We start from the raw sequence: 15,132 nt of genomic DNA on the forward strand, positions 1-15,132 counted from the left end.
TGGAATTTTCATTAGGGATTCTGAGCAGAGCCCTGTTTGGAAAATTGGCAACCCTGAGTTCGAGACCCGGCTCTGCCATTTGCTGCTTGTACGGCGCTAGACGGGCCATTTAAAGCCCTCTGAGTGCTAGTTCTCTGAAATGGGCGTATTATTACCTATCTAGCTTGTCTCAGCAGTGGTTGTGATAAGCAAATAAATCATTCCGGGGGCCAGTATTTTGAAGATGTTTAAGTCTCTCTCCCTCTCTCTCGCTCTCTCTCTCTCACACACACACACGCACACACACATAATACACACGTGCACGCACACATTCTATTTTACTAAGAAATGAATATAAAAACAAGGTAAAGCGCCATCTTTCCATCTCATATGGTAAGCACACGTGGCTATTGAAAGCTTGAACTATGGCCAGTGTGATGAAGAACCAAATTTTTAAAATTTTATTTAATTTTGTATAGTTGAAACCAAAGAGCTCATGTTAATACAACAATATTAAATATATTTGAAAAGCTCAGGTGTATGAATCTACTTTTCCAATTGTGTCACTTTTTTGAAATCATAATTCAGGTCGAGTTTTCTGATGAAAATTTAGAGTTTGTATTGAGATATGCTTTAAGTATGAAATACACACTGGATTTGGAAAATTTAATATAATAAAAATACACTATCCCATTAATAATTTTATTTTGATTGCATGTTGAAACGAGAATATTTTGAATAAAATATATCCCACCTGTGTCTTTTTACTCCTTTTTAATGGGGCAACTATAAAACTTGAAAGGACTTACATGACTTACTTTTATTTCTATTAGACGGTCCACGCTAGTGTGTGAATTGGAATCTTTAGTGAGCGGGGTCCAAGGGCAAAGGTGGCACAACCCGAGATGTACATTATCTTGATTCCCTGAAAGGAAATAGGCTCACTTGGCATAAACTCACGCAGCCACAAACGCGCAGCTGGGATTTGAACCTATGACTCCAAAGCCCGGTTTTCTTATAACGTCAGACTGAGGCCACGCCCACCGCTGGCTGCTCCCGCTGAAAGCTATGCCATTAGAGTTGTGCTGTTAGAACCACCGAGTCTGAATGCCAAGTCAGCTTTGCCACCAACTTTCTTTAAGACCAGCCAGGCCACAGAGCCTGCTTCTCCCCGAGACTCGGTTTTCTCTCTGTATATAATGAAGGTGACGCCCTAGAAAAAAGTGTTTTAAAAGGGACACGTTTGTCACTGGTAGAGGTATAGTTGGTTTTAGGAGATGCATAGAGGCTATACGTCTGCATATAAATGTTAAATATATTTGATTATAGGGAAATACATATATATAGTAAATATTATAGTAAAATGGCTATACATGTGTGTATGCAGAATGCATGTCCATATCACGCTTGTGTTTTCAAAGATATCGTTTTCCTTCCAAGATAAATTTATTTAACTTCTTCAAGTAAAGAGATTCAAAGGAAATGAATCACCGAGTGCAGATGAGAGCCAGACAAAGATCCCGAGGTGATATGCAAATATCCGAGGTTTGGGGAACTACTTTTGAAGACATGCAAGGTCCCTTTGAACTCAGATTTTAGAGTTATGAGTTATTCGATTCTGAGAGACAACGTCTACCTTGGCATGTGGACTTGCCGTCAGACACAGTGGAACTCGGAGAGCTGGAGAGATGGGAGCTCTGCCCTGTCTCAGCAGAGGAGACAAGAGGAGCTCTGGCTGCACAGGGCAGATCTGGGAAGGGGTCATAGGTTACCTGGGGCTGGGCCCTCCCTGAAGAACAGGGAGAATGGGGATGTAAAATGACAAAGGGCAGGGAATTTCAGAGGTACGTGTTCCAGAGCTCTGACACCATATTGCTTAAGAGAGAATGTTTGGAGGGGCGCCCGGGTGGCTCAGTGGGTTAAGCGTCTGCCTTTGGCTCCGGTCATGATCTCGGGGTCCTGGGATCCGGTCATGATCTCAGGGCCCTGGGATCAAGCCCTGCGTCAGGGATCCCTTTTTGGCAGGGAGTCTGCTTCTCCCTCTCCCTTTCTCTGTCTCTCAAATAAATAACTAAATCAATAAAATCTTTACCAAAAAAAGAGAGAGAGAGAATGTTTGGAGTCCCGTGAGCCCCAGGCACATCCCAAACCACATGTTTGTTTAAAAGGATCCAGGGTAGCAGGCTCCTGTCCTCTGCTATGTAAATGGCATCCAGCATCCCTACTGCAGGCGAATTCAGATCCCAACACAATGAGCTCCAACTGTGCTCGCCAGACACCAATGCACAAAAAAATTTCAACAGTAATCAGTGCTTTACCATCCACACCCCACTGGCCTGTCCTTGACACGAATGTTCCGCACTCTTCTGGGCCCTGAACATAAATCAATTTGCATGACAGCAGGGTCTAGTGAAAAGAGCCCTGGGCAGGAAGCTGGAGCCTCAGGTTCTCTACTCTGCGCTCTTACCAATTAGTGAGGTGACCTTTCCCTCAACACACGTTTCCTAGGCACGTGTCAGGGGTCATGTTGAGCACTGGGGCCACTGTTGTCAAGGGTAGTCTGGGCCCACTCCCTGGCTGGGTGCTGTACTTACCTTCTAGTCTTGGAGGAGAGCAGTTCGGTGGATTATTCCAGAATAAGTCACTGCCATTCTCTGGTTTTTTTCTCCTTCTTCGATATGAGTGGATTGCAGTAGAGGATCTGGGAGGTGGGCTCTTCCGGTCCATTCATTCATTCCTAAATACATTTCTCAGTTCCTACTGGGTGCCCAGCACTTTTCTAAGCCGAAGAGCTGAACTGTCCAATATGGTAGCCACCAGCCACATGTGGCTTCAGCGCGCTGAAATAGATCGCAACTGATTGTGCTGTAAGTATAAAATACACACTGGATTTCAAAAACTTTGTATGAAAAAAGTAATGTCAAATATGTCCTTAATACTATTTTCTATTGGTTGCATTTTGAAATGGCAACATTTGGATATATTTGTTCGAATTAAATATATTATTAAAATAATATTCACCTTTTTTTTTTTTTTTTTTACTTTTTAAATGTGGCTACTAGAAAATTTTCAACTACAAATGCAGCTCTCATTTGTGGCTCACGTTATCTTTCTACTAGACAGAAGTGCTACATAAATATAGCAGTAAACAAAAAAGACAGGAGTCCTTCAGTGATGAAAGCCCATATAAACATTTGAGAACAAAAGAACTGAGAATCACAGCCCCCATTGTGCTTACAAATTCACACGGAATTTAAGCCTGTTGAAGGCAAGAGTAGTGCTTTGCTCATTGTGGTGTCTCTATTCAGGTGAGAGGCACTGAGGTCGTCTTTGGTTAGACCATGTATCAACTCCATTGCTTCTGGGGGTCATGAAGACAGCTGGGAGTCTATACACCGGGTTCTCTTTCCTGCTATGCCACCAACTCCCTTTGTAGTCTTGACTAAGTCACCCCACCTCTGGGCCAGTGTCTCCCCCATATGTGAAATAAGGGGAATAAACACAATGACTTCTAAAGCTCTTTCCAGGTTTGAACTTCTACGAATCTAGCATGAGGAGAGCCAGGTGCAAACTGTCCCACCCAATGTCAGCCATCACTGCCTTCCCATTTGTTAGGAGTTATTAGGCAACATTTCTACCAACCCCTTTTCCTGCCCAGAAGGGTGTTTAGCGAAAATTAGGATTAATGAAGACTCTTCTAAGTAGAGTGTGTCAAACTTTAAAATATGAACCCACAGAGAAGGGGGAGGGGTGGGTCCTTCAAGTGAAGGCACGCGTTGCCAGGCTGCCACCAAAGCCGCCTAGACATCTGCTGAAATTCCTTAGGAGATTATGACTAGGATGATCCCTCAGGGACCACAGAAGGAAGCAGAAGGAAATTCTGGCTCAGTCCTCAAGAGACCAGCTTTGGGTGTGCAACGTAATCAAACGGTTTCGGCAAACCAGGTGGCAGCCTGCAAGGTAAGGTGGTGTGGTGTCTCGGGCGGGGCCTCTCCCTGGGCCTGGATGGGCCATTCAACCAGCAGCCTCCTGCTCCTGAAGAGCCCCGGGCTTTTGACATAATCAACAAATGAAGTTATGCATAAAGTCATCTGTGTGTGTGCGTGTGTGTGCGTGTTTGTGTAAGGCTTTAATGTTGCCAGGGTTTACATGTACTAAAATAGGCCACCATTTTGTTTTCACATTGGGCATTTATTCACTTGGTACATAGCTCAGCCCGTCACTAGTTGTCAGAGGCTGTGGTCCTAGAAGGAAATCTATTTCCATTTCTCCATGCCTCCCACACAGTGGTGTTTCCTTCCAGGAGCCATAAAGAGATTCGAATGTAAATACCACGGAAGGAGGGACACAGTGATGCGTCAATGTGGATGGCGCTCACACGGGACTACAAAGGCGAGGCGGACCAACGCTGAGGATCCAGAACATTGGGCTGCTGTGTGGCCTTAACTAAATATCTATCTCTGAGCCTTGGTTTAGTCGTTTGCAAAATAAGCATTGGATGGCGTCTACATTTCCTTTTAGTCTTAATATTCTCAGGGTATTCAACCTTGAATGCATATTAGAATCAGCTCAAATGAAGTATTTAAATCAGAACCAATTAAGATTAGGTCATCCGTTCCTCTGGTGATTCCAATATTAGGAACTTCTGGAGTTGAAACAACACTTTCTGATGAACCAGGAGGCTAATACTACCAGCTAGGAGGTCCTTCTGAGAAGGGAGAACTGTGGACATAGTTCTCTCAGGAGGAAGATGCCCCACATATTAAAGGAATAGCCAGTAAATTAACTGAGGCAGAAGGACAGTCCAGGCAGTGCAGTCAATAGAAATAGGATACGTGGGGTGCCTGGGTGGCTCAGTCATTAAGCATCTGCCTTCGGCTCAGGGCGTGATCCCGGAGTTCTGGGATGGAGCCCCACATCAGGCTCCTCCGCGGGGAGCCTGCTTCTTCCTCTCCCACTCCCCCTGCCTGTGTTCCCTCTCTCGCTGGCTGTCTCTCTCTCTCTGTCAAATAAATAAATAAAATCTTAAAAAAAAAAATAGAAATAGGATATAAGCCACATATGTAATTTCTTAGCACCCACATTTAGAAAAGTGAAGAAAAAAACCAGATAGAAGTCATTTGAATGATCACTTTATTTAAACCAATGCATCCAAAATAAGCAAGCATGTAATCAATATATTTAATTAAAAAATTTTTTATAGGCACATTCGGAAAGCAAAAATGAATGAACTTTATCTTAATGTCATGTTTTTTTTTAAAAAGATTTTATTTATTTATTTGACAGAGAGAGAGACAGCCAGCGAGAGAGGGAACACAAGCAGGGGGAGTGGGAGAGGAAGAAGCAGGCTCCTAGTCGAGGAGGCTGACGTGGGGCTCGATCCCACAATGCCGGGATCACGCCCTGAGCCGAAGGCAGATGCTTAATGACTGCGCCACCCAGGCGCCCCTTAATGTCATGTTTTATTTAACCCAGCATATCAAAAATATTATCCTTTCAACGTGCAAACAATAAAAATTTCCTAAGAAGACATTTTTACAATCGTGGTCACAAGTGGCTAAGGGCCACCAAGTTAGAGTGCATAGGTCTAGGCCTTCTTTCTTACTCAAGTGTGGTCTATGGACCAGCACCTTTCACATCACCTGGGAGCCTGTTACAGACTCAGGGGATGAGACTCCATTCCAGACCTACCGAACCAGGATGTGCATTCCTCATGTGATTCATTTGTGCAAGAAGGATTGAGAAAGTCCTCTCCTTTCACACAGCCACCACCCATTCTCACCCGTATTAACAGTCCCTCAACCCCTGGAGACTTTGCCATTGCTCAGACCTCGCCTTTGTCAGCTAACTTACCACCAGTTTCCCTCCCAGCTGCAATGAACTGCTCTCAGTGACACGAGTCAGCACGACCTCCTACACTCCTGAGCATTCATACATGTTTTCTCCTAGGAAACTCTCCATCTCCCCGGTTCCCCTTCTTAGAGCTGATTCCCGGTTGGATTTCAGCTTCGATGCCATTTTCTTAGGAAGACACCCATAACCCACACCCCCTGAATTCTTCTAGCTCCTTTTATTTCTCCCTTCCCCCAACTTCTTTTATGATTTAGGAATGCCATTCTAGATGGGAAGCTTTGTGATGTTAGGGACGGTGTTGGTTTTACTCACCACTCCATCCCAAAGATCTGGCATGGGATTGGCCTGTAGTACATAGTAGGGGTTCAATAAACTTCAGTTGGGAGGGAGGAAGAGAAGAAGGAAGGCAGGACAGCAAGAAGGGAGGAAGGAAGGTAAATTTCCCCTAAGGTGAAACTGAAATCACATTTTCGGTTTAGAAAATTCTCAACATAACACCAAAAGTCTGGGGCAGAAAGGAGAACAGACATGGATTCCAGACCACTGTGGCTTTATAGACCGCGGGCAGCTGCCGTCAGGCTATGTAGGGTCTGGACAAGCCACTTCGCCTCACCAAGCCTCAGTTCCCTCACTATGAAGTAGGGATGATAATGTCTGCATCAGATGTGAAAATTTGGTGAAAAGATGCATTCGTAAGGCTTCATAAATTGTACAGTGCTTGGAACTAGAAGGCATTGCGGTTTGGTTCTCCGACATTGCAACCCCTTACCTGCTCCTCTCCAGGCACTGAGTTTCATTTTCCACTTGAGTTTAGAAGTCAAATATTTAGCTGTGCTAATGGGGTATTGGATCTTTTTATTATGGCCCCACTACTCAGTGTGTGCAGCTTTGCCGAGATAATAAAAGATGTTAGACTTGGTCTTGCAACTGCTTAATGCAGAAATGCTGTGGGAACTCACCTGGGGTGCGGCTTCCAATGGAATCAATGGTGAAGTCAGCCATGTCCCCAGCAGAGATAAAAGCGTTAATATCCGATTTCACCTCAGCCCACACGGGCATGACGTTGATTAAAATTATTTTCTGCTGTTTGACTCTTTTTTTTGGTAAGGAAATTTGTAAAGGGGTCTGTGTGTGTGTGAGAGAGAGACAGAGAGAGAGACAGAGAGAGAGAGAGAGAGAGAGAGAGAGAGATAAAGAGAGGTTTTAACGGCAGTTGAATATGATACCACTGCTTGAAGTCTGGTTTCAGATCTAGTTTTAATGGCACACATTTCACAGTCCCATGGCTTGGATGGGGCCACAGGGAGGTTTTGTTAAGTGCACTGGGCCTCACTCACTCCCCCACTTCCCAGCCCCGTCTTCTGGTCTTTTGTACTAATGTGTGTATTCATGTGTGTGTCTGTGCAGGTCCGTTGGTTTAAGCCTATTTTATATGATTTAAAAGAGAAAGTCTCTGTTGCAGAGTTGACAGGTCTCATGAGAAAAGGTGCGGGGGAGGGCGAACACCTCAGGGCTCTGTGCAGGTGCGTGTGCACGGGCACACAGGTGTGGGTGTGGGTGTTGGATCAGTGTCTGTCCAGGTGGAAGCTGCTAAGAGGACTTATCTGATAAAGAAGAACTGAAGAATGTATCAGGTGGAAGGAGCTGTGTGCATAAGCAGTGTGTCTTTACATTTGAACCACAGAGGAAGGGTGTGGAATACTGTATATGGAAGATTAGGATTGGCCATTGGGAAGGCAGGTATGAGCTTGGGTTTGTCCATAAGACTGATCCAAGGGTGTGTGTGTGTGTGTGTGTGTATCAGTTTTTTCTAACATCAACTATAAATCAATCAATGTGCTTATGGCCCGATGCAGGATATAAAGTTATGAATGTGACAGCCAAGGTCTCTACCCACATCAAGCCCACAGTCTATGATGGAGTTTCTCAACCGTGACACTTTTGACATTTGGGGCCAGATCATTCTTTTTTGGGAGGACGGCTGTCCTGCGCAGTATAGAGCGTGTAACAATACTTCTGGTGCCTACCTAGGGATAGCACCTACTAGTTGTGACAACCCCATGATGTCTCCAGTTGTTGCCTGATGTCCCTTGGGAGCAAGATCATCATACGTGGACAGTCATCGGTCTATGAAGAAAGATAGATTTTAAACAAAACGAAACAAAAATTAGTGCATTGATTACATGCACACCCACATGTTGTGAGAGAGAAGGGAGGGAGCTGTGAGATCTTACAACTTTCAAGGTGATGCATTAGAAAAGGCCTCCGGGAGGATGGGGTGGATAAGTAGGGCGGGAAAAATGGGTCTGACTTTGCTGGGTGATGTGACCAAATGTTCCAGAGTGGGGACAGTAAATGGAGAAAGGTCCTGATAGAAGAAGGTAGGAGAACATTCTTCAAAACAAAACCAAACAAAAAACCTAGGAGAGAGCCCTGTGGGTGCAGAGTGAGTAGGACAGGTGGTGTGAGACAGGAGGCCAGCTCTTGGGCTGGGACTCAAGCACCCATCCCCAGAATATGCAATACAAAGTGGGTCAGAAGATGTGGGCATCGGACAGCAGCAACCAGAGGAATCTTGTGACTATAGGGACGCAAGTGTGGATAAGGCCTGTGTACCCTGTTCACACCTGAGGCTTCTGCTTAATGAGGAGAACAGCATGGAGTCAGCCATGCTTGTCTATGAGACGTTCTCCTGAGGGCAGGTGGTTTCAGCTTTATGGAGACTGAGAATCCAGATTTTCAGTAGTGTTTCTACTTCCCTTTGAGCTACACCAAGGGTCCCAGCCATTCCTCAGGCTCACACACAGAAAGGACACAAGACCTGCTCCATGTACACACACACACAACTTTACCTACTTAGAATTAACCAATAAATAATAGGGTTGGGGCAGAGGATGGAGGAATAAAGAGTGTGTGTGTGTGTGTGTGTGTGTGTGTGTGTGTGTGTGTGTAGGGGACGGTGTTCATCAAATGGTCCACAGAGGCTTCTCAGGGTGGGGCTCATTAACATTTGCCTCCTCTGATTTGCCCCGACCCACTAGGTCCAGTCCACCAGTTCTGCTTTCCAGGGAGAGCGAACCACCTGAGCAAATTCAAATCAGACACCTTTCTTCAGGGACCCAGGATGGAAAGTCCAGGGACTGTTGGCTATCCCAGTTTCAACATGGCAGAAAATGCAGGAATGTGGCCAACTCAACCTTCTGAATTCTTACTCATGTGCTCCACTACTAACCCAATTAGTCTGTTTCTCTGTCTGTTTCCAACTAACAAATTCTTTCTGTCCTTCCAGTGTGAATTCTCAGGGAAGAAATCTGACGAATTCAGCTCACCCTCCCAGGACAAGCTATTTCATGCTCCACTACCAGCCCACAAATGAACTCTTCTTATGTCACGTGACTACATGTGGTCCAATTAGTGTCTACCTGAAAACAGCAGGGTGCTGTAGGTGGGCCGGTTTTGTCCAGAAGGGCAGCTTGGGCATAGCAGGCACCATAACCGACACACTCCCTGGAAGCCTGGCTAGCCACAGGAGCAGGCAGCTTCGGTGGGCTGGAGCCTGGGGTAGTCCCGACCACTGGAGTAGAAAGACCCTCCCTGAAGACCAAATTAATATCTGGAAGGGCATTTCTTTCCTTTTTCTTTCTTTCTTTTTTTTTTTTTTTAAATAATAACCTCCATATGTTTGTAGCATTTTACACATTGCAAGACACTCCTATTCACGCACATGGGACTGACTCAGGATCTCGCCCCATCTTGTGCCATTAAATTTGGTACCTTCACTCTCAGCCTCCTTGAGTTTCTTAGCACTTCTACAAAGACTCAGATTCACAGAGGCTGACCCCAACGAGGAAGGACAGTCCTTTTGAAGAATAAAACAAAGTTGCCAGAGGCCGGGGTAACCTACAACGGGGCTTTGGGTTTATATTTCAGGAAGTCAGAGTTGAATGAGCATGTGACATTTGGCAACTTCATTGTGAAACTTACAGTGATCTAACGCTCCCTGAGCATCTGGAAAGCCTGGATGGTGTCCTACCAGTGACCTCCCAGGTCCAGGCACAGTAGCTCACCCAGAACCCATGGCAGAAGGAGTTTATGAAACTGAACTGAGAGCCTTAGCACCTGTTTGGGTCTGCCAGGCCTCTCACCAGCTTGTAAGTTCCTTGAAAGCAGGCCTGTGTCCTCCAATTCATCCGGCATCTCTCTCTTAGCCTGGCACCAGGCCTGACACAGAGTAAATGTTCAATAAACATCTGTTGAATGTGTTTTTAAAAATCACACACCACGTGCACATGCTTCTTTGTTATTCCTAATACACAGACGCTTTCCATAGACACGGAGAACATCAGCTCTGGAGTGAGGACCAAATCCAGGCTCACCACTTACTAGCTGTTCGACCTTCAGCAAGCTCCTCACTGTACCTGAGTCTCCTTTCTGAATGGGAATGATAACACCTACTTATTATTGGTGGTGGTGGTGGTTTTAAGAGAGAGAGCACACGGGCCAGGCGGAGGTGCAGAGGGAGAGGGAAAAAGAGAATCTTAAGTAGGCTCCACGCCCAACCTGGAGCCTGAGCTGGACTCGGTCTCACGATCTTGAGATCATGACCCTGAGACCATGACCTGAGCCGAAATCAAGAGTCGTCCGTTCAACTGACTGAGCCACCCAGGCGTCCCAGAGGCAAAAAAGATTCTGAGCAAGAGTGAAATCGTACCACATCTGCCCACGGAAAGATGAATTGCAGCAGAGCTAGAGGCTTCGAATGCCAAGCTCAGGAGTGGTTGCAGGTATGTGGAAATGTGTTGGCAAGAGTTAAAAGAAACCCTCTTTGCCTTCCTGTCTCTGCCTGTCAATCTAACCCATTGAGATGGAAGGCTGTAAGTTTATTTGATTTCAGGAAATGATGTATTCTTTATGTTTTTTTTTTTTTTCTCTCTCACTATCTTCATTTTCCCCCTGGACTGTGTATCCATTGCATGCAGTGGCCTGCAGGTTCTCAGTTTTCGTGGAGAAATGTACTTGTGGGGTTGTTGGGCCTGTAAAACATGAAATTAACCAGTGTCATATCTTTCACGCCCTCCTCCCTGCTCACCCAGGAGCCCAAATTAAATTTCACACCGAACAATCCGAGCAGCTGACACGCTCCACAGACACCCAGCACACGGCTTTGATGGCCACAAGGTGGACATCTCTGTCACCAGTTCCGTATCAACTCCGCCACCTCCGTTTTGATGGCCAAATTGAGCTGATTTTGGACTCCGTCTCAAGCTGCTGCTAATTCCCCTAGGACCAACAGGCTCTGTCCCTGAGTACATGAGTGTTGGGGCAGCAAACGTTTACAGCTTACAAAGCAGCATCTGTGCAAGCCTGCAGGGCAGGGAATATTCTACACGTCTTGCAGGTTGGGAAGCCAAGGCTCTGAGAGGTAACCACCCAGTGAGCTCAGCACACTCTCCCCCAGGACAGGGGGCTTTTGGCCACACCCCAACTCCCTGTAATCAGATGAGAGAGGCTTTTATGAGTAGCAAGGAAATACCTAATAAAAGGCAGTCTTTTGTTAATTTCTTGAACGTGGAAATTGTCACTTTTTTTTTCTCTTTCCACCTCTCCCTTGGTTTTAGACCCCATCCCCTCTTCCATTCCTACAAGACCTGCTACACTGTTATTCCCAGGGCCCTTGCAGTATCTTTCCTTCTCTCGCTGTCTCCAGAGCCGGCTGGGCATGTGTTTACCCTCACTCTGCCAACCCGAGCCCTCCATCCATAGCATTTTCCTAGAACACAGATCTGTCCAAATCTTTTCCATCTTCACCCTCAGCTAGAAGTCCCCATCCACAAAAATGTTCCTGTTCCTCATCATAACTGGTTTGTCCCCATGTCACCGTTCTCCTGCTACATCTGTTATAAGCTGCTGTGTACTTCACTCTGAAACTGTGCTGCCTGAGGCCAGGGGTCACGCCTAGTTCACATCAGATCTTAAAGCAAAGCAATATTTTACATGCAGCCGTCATCCACGCGTGCCTTACAAACCCAGTTTCATCCACCAAATCGAAAAGCGTGGCTGCGCTCTGTTTTCCAGTGCCTTGCTGGGTGAGAGTATCTAAATTGGTTTAAGAGATTACCCTTGCGATAGGCAGCAGTTAATCCTATGAATAAACCTAGAGCATACATCTGAGGGGTGCTTGTGAGTAATATTTCCTCCAGGATCCGCTTATGTTTTATGTTGCTTAGCATAGTCGTGTTGACAAACGGGGAGCTGGGGAGGGTCCAGGGGAGAAAAGGAGAGAAGGCAAGCCTTTCGAGCAGCAAAGAATAATTACACAAGTGCCTCGTGAAAGGCATTTTTGAGTATGTCCAGCCCAAACTTAATGCCTTCTACTTTGTTCTCCCCAAAATAGATGATCCTTCAGTTGTCCTTTGACCTGCTCCTGGAGCAGGGACGTCATTGTCTTATAAGGCAGAATCTCATGGTGAGGGGAACTCCTTTATCATGCTTAAATTTGCACTTCTTCCATTCAATGGCCTGGCCCTGCCTTCTGGAATGCCATAGAATGAACCCGGCTGTTCCTTCCATGACTCACGCCTCCATACTAGAGACAACCCCTCTCATGCCTTCCTCATTTTTCACTGTCTTCACTCCAACTATTCCGCAGAAGTTGACACTGAGTTTCAGAGGGGAAAAAAAAAAGACTTGCCCAAGCTAATAGAAAGTTAGAGCTGTAGCCACGCTCCTGGTGATTTTCCCATAACACCATGAGCATCGCGGTGATTGGTTTCATGCGCCAACTTGGCTGGACTAAGTTAAGCACAAAACCAGGTGCGAAGCTAGTACTCGGTTATGCAATTAAACACGAGTGTAGGTGTTTCTGGGAAGGCATATAATAATTGTATAATCGGTTCACTTCAAGGGAGATTATCTTCCATTATCCGGATGCACCTCATCCAATCGGTTGAAAAGCTTTAAGAGCAAGACTGAGCTCTTCCTGAGGAAGAAGAAATCCCACCAATGGATGGTAGCTCCTGCTAGAATTTCCAGCCTTCTGGCCTGCTCTGCAGATATACACACACTCGTGTGTTTGTGTGTGTGTGTGTGTGTGTGTGTGTGCGCGTGTCCCATTGGCTCTGTATCTCATAGGCTTCTGCTCTTACTTCTTTCTTTGAGTCCCGATTAATACAAGGAGCTTTACCCTAGGACTTGTTCCTTTGGGGGAGCATTTCAGACCCTAAGACAAGACTGGCCGTGGAGGCATTTTTTTTAAAGGGAGCTTCTGAACTCCTCTCGCTGGGCATGGAAACTGAGGGCTGGCCATGGCCACAGGCTGGGCTGATGGCCTCCCTAGATCACAATAGAGCCCCATGCATTCGTGAGGGTGTGTGGGCACGGGGAGCCAAGCCTTTCTTGGGCCCTTGGAAGAGGAGAGCTGACTCTGGCTCTTTCAGAAGCCGGCCTTTGGCTCTTGCTGCTGCTGCACCGGGCTGCCGCTGGGAGAAGGAGCAGACCAGACGGTGTGTCTCCCTGAGGCTGAGCCGATCTATCAAACGCACGTGACACTTGGGTTAGGCAGGCACCTGCTCTTCTAAGGCCGGAGGCTCTCTACGAACCTGAGAAGGAATTTGCTGCTGCAGCTACTCTGGAAAGGTTAGCTGAGAATTCTTTGCAGTGGTTAAGACTTGGAATGCTTTTAAAACTGCCCCGGGACTCCACTGAGTGCAGGATGAACTGGGGATGGGGGTAGAGAAAGGCGGCTTCAGCTCTGGCTGGGAGACAGTTGAGTGGAATGAGAAAGCGGGCTTTGGGGTTGGGCTGCCTAACGCCTAATTTCGGATCTCTCACTTACTAACCTGTGACTTCTCTGAGACTCAGTTTCCTCATTTGTAAAACTGGGACAAAACCTGTCCTTCCTTATAGGGTTTCTGTAAGGGTTAATTAGCACATGTGACAAGTAGAACATATATAGATTTCCTGGCACAGAAACACTCAGTAAATGTCTGCTCTTGTCATTGCTATGCTTCCTTTTCTTAAAACACCTGCCTAATGTTTCATTTGTTCTCAGCTGTGATTGGAAACTATTGCCCTTAGCAGACCAGATGGTGATGAAGTAGACCAGCCTTATCATCGTGCAAACCAGCGGCACTCTCTCTTTTTCTCGGTGTCTTTGAGCAAGCGATCTGACTGCTGTCTCAGTTAGCTTGTGTGAAATTGGGCATAATAATACCCAGGATGGTGATATAATATAATGGGTATCAGAATGGGCACTACAGTCGGGCTACAGAGTATGAATCCCAGCTCTGTCACTTGATAGCAGTGTGGCCTTAGACAAGTTCCTTAATCTCTCTCTTTGCTGCAGTTTCTTCATTTATAAACTGGAGACAACAATAGTACCTATCTCCCAGGGCTCTTACGGGGATTAAACACATTAATATGTATAAAAGGCTTAGAACAGTGCCTAGCACTTAGTAAGAACCTGATAAATGGCAACAATTCTTGTTGTGTTCTGAGTCAGGATTAAATGAGATAATGCTTTGCGAATATCTCGTATCTGACAGGTGCACACTAAAATAATAGTGATCGCATAGTTGGTATTGCTTATAGTATCAATAATACTAACATCGAGAGGGGCGCCTGGGTGGTTTGGCTGGTTAAGTGTCTGCCTTTGGCTCAGGTCATGATCTCAGGGTCCTGGGATTGAGCCCCCCGCTGGGCTCTCTGCTCAGCTGGGAGCCTGCTTCTCCCCTTTCCCTCTGCCCCTCCCCCTGCACATGCTCTCTCTCTTAAATAAATAAATAAATAAATAAATAAATAAATAAATAAATAAAATATTTTAAAAATAATATTAACATCAAGAATAACACCATCATATTATGACTTCTGGGGACCTAATAATACACTTTTTTTAAAAAAGATTTTATTTATTTATTCGACAGAGACAGAGACAGCCAGCGAGAGAGGGAACACAAGCAGGGGGAGTGGGAGAGGAAGAAGCAGGCTCATAGCAGAGGAGCCTGTTGTGGGGCTCGATCCCAGAACGCCAGGATCACGCCCTGAGCCAAAGGCAGACGCTTAACCGCTGTGCCACCCAGGCGCCCCCTAATAATACACTTTTGATAAGGTAAGGTTTGTCTATAGGCCCTCTCCATTTTAATCCCTTTGAATTTTCCAGAAGATTAATCTGGCTCCGTGCGGCTTTTCGGTGGAAATAATATCTTCAGTAACTTTCACTGGCAGAAGAAAATCCAACCTCTGACTTCTTTAACTCGCATGATCTCAACCTCAATGAGCTTTTGTCCCCTCAGTACCCAGGGA

Source organism: Ursus arctos, unplaced genomic scaffold (assembly GCF_023065955.2).
Source record: "Ursus arctos isolate Adak ecotype North America unplaced genomic scaffold, UrsArc2.0 scaffold_18, whole genome shotgun sequence".
Classification (NCBI taxonomy): Eukaryota; Metazoa; Chordata; class Mammalia; order Carnivora; family Ursidae; genus Ursus; species Ursus arctos.